The following is a 6,224-nucleotide window of genomic DNA, read 5'->3' on the forward strand; positions in this document are numbered from 1 at the left end:
ATTTCAAATCTCAAAATCCATAGAAAGGGGGCAGTAAGAATACATCATCATTAGGAGTGTTGTAAGGTCCATGCTCAGTTGGCTCCTTAGGAATCTCGTCTCGCCCATTTTCCGGCACCGGTCCTATAACTCCATTGTCTCTATCTATCTACAAAAATACGTCCAAGGTTTCACCTTCTAGTTGCTCTGGATTTGTGTCCTCGTAGAAGTGTGGAAGGTCGTCGGGTAGATTGTCAAGGATTTCATAGTCAATGTTAGCCACGCTATACTAGTCATCGTCGTACTCAACCCTTATTCTCACTCACTTGAAAGAAAAAAAAAAAAGAAAAAAAAAAAAAGAAGAAAAGAAGAGATAGTTGCATTCACATTCAACATATGTGAGTATCTTGGCCAGGACCCTATGCTTCCTAAAAAGGAAACAAATTTCCCTTAGTCGACTACCCTCATATGCCAATCTAGCTTGATCAAAACCATTCACAATTTTCAGAATCATTCCAAGTGTCAAACTATCATGAAGAAAAGATTCTCAAACCTTAAACATGTACAGGTAATGGGTATACATATTTAACTCCTTGATTTTGCGACAATAACTTGACTATTGAAATCCTTTTCGTACGCAAAACTTGTTCCTAGCGGTCCAAAATCCACATGAGCACTTTCTTGTTGGTCAAACCCTCTTGGATCTGCTGAGGTTCATATTCAATGAATTGTCTAGGTCAGCAATTTACTTCCTTAGCATCCATACATGGAATACATTGTGCATACTTACTAGGTCTAGCGGTAAAGTAACTTGGTATGCCACATGGCCCTACTATCTTGGTTTCCTCGAAAGGTCCTACTTTTTGAGGGCTAAATTTATCATTCTTTCCACATCTCATGAGATCGTTTATAGGTGATATCTTCAGGAATAATTTGTCCCCACTTCAAATTGCAACTCATGAGTGGCAATCAATCTGCAAATGGAATACAGTACTTAACTTCAACTGTGTCTCCATCTCCTTCTGCAAACTTTGACAAAATCTAGTGGTAAATCAAGGGTCACAATCTGATACAATAGTGGTTTGCACTTCATGTAGTCGCATTATGTTTTGAACATACAATCTTAACAGCTTATTAATGGAGTCCTTAACATTCATTGGGAAAAGTGCGCAATCTTAGTCAGCTTGTCTACCACTACCCAAATTGCTTATTCTCCGATTGATTCCCTCTGTAATCCCACCGCAAAGTCCATGACTATCTTGTCACACTTTTAGTTGGGCATGAGTAACAGCCAAAGGTTCATGACGGTTTCAGATGTTTCGCTTTCACTTGTTGACTTGTGGGACACTATTTGATGTAACTTGCAATGTCCCTCTTTATATTATTCAACCAGTATATCATTTTCAGATCCTTGTACATCAGAGTGCTTCCGGAATGTATGGTGTATAGGGATCAATAGCCTTCATCCATGATTTCCTTCCTCAGACCTCCACCTTCTCGAACACATCTGATTATGCTATTCAAGCATTCCACCCTCTAAGAGAAATGAAGTCCAACCCCCCCCCCCCCCCCCCACTGACCTCTAACATTTCATGCCGTTTTCTTAAGCAGCTTTGATTTTTCTAGTAGTTTTGATTGAAGTACTAAACTAGCAAAAATAGTAGACCTTCCCTCTTTTACAACCTTTAACCTCAACTTCTTGAGGTCTATGATTATTTGTGGCCAATTTATCCTTAAATATACTCCTCCTCCTATTGACTTCCTACTTTATGTGTCTACTACTACTTTAGTGTTGCCTGGGTGATAGTTGATGTTGCAATCATAAGCCTTAATCAACCCTAACCACCTCCTCTACCTCGTATTTAATTCATTTTGAGTGAAAAAGTACTTTAGACTCTTATGATTTGTTTAGATTTCACACATTTCGCCATACAAGTAGGGTCTCCAAATATTGAGAGCAAAAACATCAGCTTCTAGCTCTAGGTCATACGGTGGGTAGTTATGTTTGTAGCTCTTCAGTTGTCGTAGGGCATAGGCCACTACTTTCTTGTTTTGCATAAGGATGCAGCCAAAACATTTTTTCGACGTGTCACAGTACACCATGAAACCTTCTAACTCCTTCGGGAGGGCTAGCACTAGGGCAGTCACTAGTCGCTTCTTCAGTTCTTGGAAGCTTTCCTCGCAACCATTGCTCCACTCGAAATGATCAATCTTTCTTATGAGAGCAGTCAAAGGGCTCGGCAACTTAGAAAAATACTCTATAAATCTCTTATAATATAGTACCCCAAGTAATTACTAGGCTATATTTGACATAAGTAAAGGGGTTAAGGGTTTACCCGGCTCATTAGGGTTTGATGGAATAAGAATTTTTGGACCTTTGGTTCTGATCAAACATTCAGTAGGAAACACTGAACATTTGATGGGGACCACCGAACCTTTGCTGATAGTATGTCAGGAAATTACAGATAAAGTGTTCAGGCATATGTCCAAAAGTACATCGAACGTTCGTGGGGACCACCGAACGTTCGTTGACCAAGTTTTGAACCATTGGGTAGTAACCAAATGTTCAATTTATTGTGCAATAGTACACTGAACGTTTGTCCATGGACCACCGAATGTTCGTTGACCTTCAGAACTGTCACAACAGCGCCACCAAATGTGCATTTGTACTCACTACGTCATCGGGCTTACTCTTGTATTCTTTTCCCTCTATTATATATATATTTGTTATGTATATAGATAGTTTAGTAAAAGATGGATACTGTGAAACATCTAGTTATTATGGAGAACTTAATCTGGTTGACGCTTGATGACTTATTACAAGATTAGATCGGTTGCTCATGGTAATTAGTACTTTTGGGTTATACTGTAGACTTATAACTTTTGGGTTATGCTTGTCTATTAAAGTATAGTATGGATTCCTTTTAACGGTGATATGTATAGTGTGACTTAATGTGATGATTAATGTTGATAGAATCATAATATTTTCATTGCTTAGTGTCCTCTTTTGAGGAGTAGAGATCTTTAAGTCTTATTTTTTTTAGAATGGTGGAAACGAACTCAGGGCGTTACATATAATAACCTTCAAACCCCAAAAGTTTCTGATGCATATTGGTCGGTTTTTCCCCAAAAAGCACTAGCTAGTGCAGTCAAATGGCCTGACAGCTTAGAATTATTTTTGTGTTACATATTTTGTTCGTAATTCTTTGATAATTGGGTATCTTGTCAGGAACTTCATGAGTTTTTCAACTTCTCTTGCGAAAAATGTTCTATATATATTTTATCATTATCCTTGATATAGCACGGAGTTCTTCCTTAACTAGAGAGATTTGGTTTGTCGGTGCAGTTCGTTATCAGTATCCTTTGAAGAGTTTGGAGGCATGATGAGCTGAATACCTTCAAAGAAACAAACTAACATTATATCCGCGTAACATACTTGTTCCCAATTAAGCTTTTAACTATGTTAAATGTTTGGTTTTCATCTTTTGTCTATTTTTTGTCCATCTTAATACAAAAGATAGGCAAGTCTATCATTGAGTATGTAGGATCACATATGGATCCCACAAATTCAATACTAAATTTATAAAAGAAATAGACAACTCAAACAGACAACTTTTCCTGAAAAGTAACATAGAATATATAGGTGGGTATGACACTTCTCCCATTTAATTAATCTTGGTAATTGTTCGTTAATTTGACAGTTGTCTAATTACCATATTAATTGTTATAAAAATAAATAAAAATATATATTTATCAATTAATTGGCATGGCCTTGCGCACAAACCAATCCTTGCTGTCTACAATTGATGACAAATCACAAAATCTAAGAATAATCCCTTCATCCACTACATGCTTTTAAATAATTACAAACAGTTGGGGGAGATAGGGGAGTAGAGAGAGAAACTCCCTACAAATTAACTTAATTAACTAATTCTTATATCACAGAAATAGTCTATACAAATTAATTAGGCTAAATCTTCCTATACGACACAGAAGCCCTGAACAAAAATGTCGGTGGTTCGGGCCTTTTACATTTTCCTAGCAAGCTGCAGATGGATGGTTGAAGGAATTATAGAAGTGAGGTTTTGTGGCCACAATTGAGAAAGAAGTGGTAGAAGAGCCATCCCCAGCATTACAAATCCTTTCGCAAGAAGGGCACATCGTGAGGGTGGCTGCCGGAAGCTGCATATAAAATGGCGCAGCTAGTTTCAGCGATTTCAGCTCTTGGAGCTCTTTCTGTAGCCTCTTGTTCTCCTCTGTTAGTGTCTCACAGCATTTCTTCAACAATTCACAATCTACTTCTGTTTGCTTCAGCTTAGTCCTATATATAGAGTGGAGGGAAATTAAGAAAATAAAAAATAAAAAAAAAAAAAAAAAAAAAAAAAAAAAAAAACTCATTCATTCAAACATAAAAACTTTGGAGAAGATTATCGAAAGGGGTTTCTAAGTCATTCAGCCTGGTGCCTCGTGACCCCCTAAGACTGAAAACAATTTCTTGGTGTCATGCTCGCCTTGAAAAGTCTGAGCTTTACCTAATTTATGTGGAGGAGGCGCTTTGCATGGTGTTTCGGAGATCTAGTTGGGCACGAAGCCCCGGATACCCAGTTAAAAAAAAAAAAAAAAAGTTTGGAGAAGACAATTAAGGTTGGTGAAAAGAACCTTGCTCTTCTGTTCTGGAACCACACTTCTACTTGTCGCGGCCGTAGACTCAGCTGCCGTGATAAATCTTGCTTTTGCTTCTAATAATTCAAAGAAAAAGAGAGAGAAATTATCAGTCTGAAAAAAGAAATGCATCACTTGTATATATATATATAAAGAAAGATGGCATACAGGGCTGAGAGTGGCGTGTTCTTTAAAGCTATCTTCTAAAATAGCAGATTGTTCTTTGGTAAGCCGAAGTTTCTTCCTTGGACTAGCCTCTTCATCTTCATTGCTCATCCTTGAGGAGACTTTCTCCACTTCAACCTCTTCACCCTCAGATGAGTTAGAAAATGAAGAAACTGCACTAAGAGAAGATGCCCGTTTATGCAAATTATGCACAGATTCACCGGATACTTTTCCTGCCTCTTCCATCTCTGAAGCCAATTGGTCTGTGTAAGTTCCATCTGATGGCCCCAAAGTCAGAGAAGGGAAGAGGTGGTCATACTTTAAGGAGAATTTCTCCTTCTCCTTCTCCTTCTCCTTCTTCCTCTTCTTCTTCTCTTGAGGATCAGGCTGCAAATGATGAGTCTCTGCAGGCTTCTCATGGTGGGAGGCTAGGGCAAGAGCGAGGCCTGTGTTGCAAACTTCAGAGAGAGCCATTGTATCAAAGGCTATTATTCTTGTTGAAGTAGAGCACGCAAAATGAAAACTATATATGGAGGCAAGCTCTTCTGGATCCCAAAAATGGAGGAATGTGTGTGAAAAGGTCCTCTTGTGAGATGGTTATGGGGGCTGAGTATTAATCAAAGGAAGGAAATGATTAGAGAAAGGAATCTGATTCGTGGAATTATGAAATTCCCATCTCTCTTTGTCCTCATACGTTGACCATAACAAAGAAATCTATCTCTCTCTCTCTCTTCAAGTGTGCAATGTATGGAATTAAGGCATGCGTGGAACAACAAGAAGGAAAGTTGATGCACATAAGAAACGCACGATAAAAAAAAAAGAATGTATTTAGGCGCTTTCTACCTTTTTCTTCTTAATTTCACTTTCCAATTTGTATCAATATATTTATTCTACAACTTGTGTCCATCCCGTGCATAGCACAGTATAAACTGTTTTCTTATTGCTATTAATATGTGTCCGTTAATGATTATAATCACTTAGAAACACATAGCTAAAAGTTGAATTCATAAACTAGTGAAATGTGATTAAGAGGCAAGAGTTTGCACAAGTAATATATATATATATATCATATGTTGAATAGAAAAAATATATATATATATATATATCATATGTTGAATAGATGGCCACGTAGACAATAATTTCTTAATATATATTACGATAATGTACCGATCAATATTTACGGGCAGACTAGGCTTAAGTTGAGAAGGCTTATTGAGACCGAGTGACATGTGGCCTAAACCATGCACGGGGAGAAGCCCTTTGTGCATATAAGGAAGGAACGACCATTTTATCTATGATTCATTATCATTCCACATAATATACTCTCTACTTGGCTCTCTTTCTTATATTAGAATCATTTACTAATTTAGACATCAGAGGTTATTTTCTGCCAACAAACCTGTGTGCCGATTCTTAAC

The 6,224-nt window shown here is 37.6% G+C and overlaps 1 pseudogene; it reads right to left on the reverse strand.

The window, feature by feature from the left end:
• Positions 1–3,782: 3,782 nt before the first annotated feature.
• LOC132184723 (homeobox-leucine zipper protein HAT22-like) lies at positions 3,783–5,574 on the reverse strand (annotated as a pseudogene).
• Between the last annotated feature and the right edge of the window lie 650 nt (positions 5,575–6,224).

The sequence above is a fragment of the Corylus avellana genome, chromosome ca6, assembly GCF_901000735.1.
Source record: "Corylus avellana chromosome ca6, CavTom2PMs-1.0".
Lineage (NCBI taxonomy): Eukaryota > Viridiplantae > Streptophyta > Magnoliopsida > Fagales > Betulaceae > Corylus > Corylus avellana.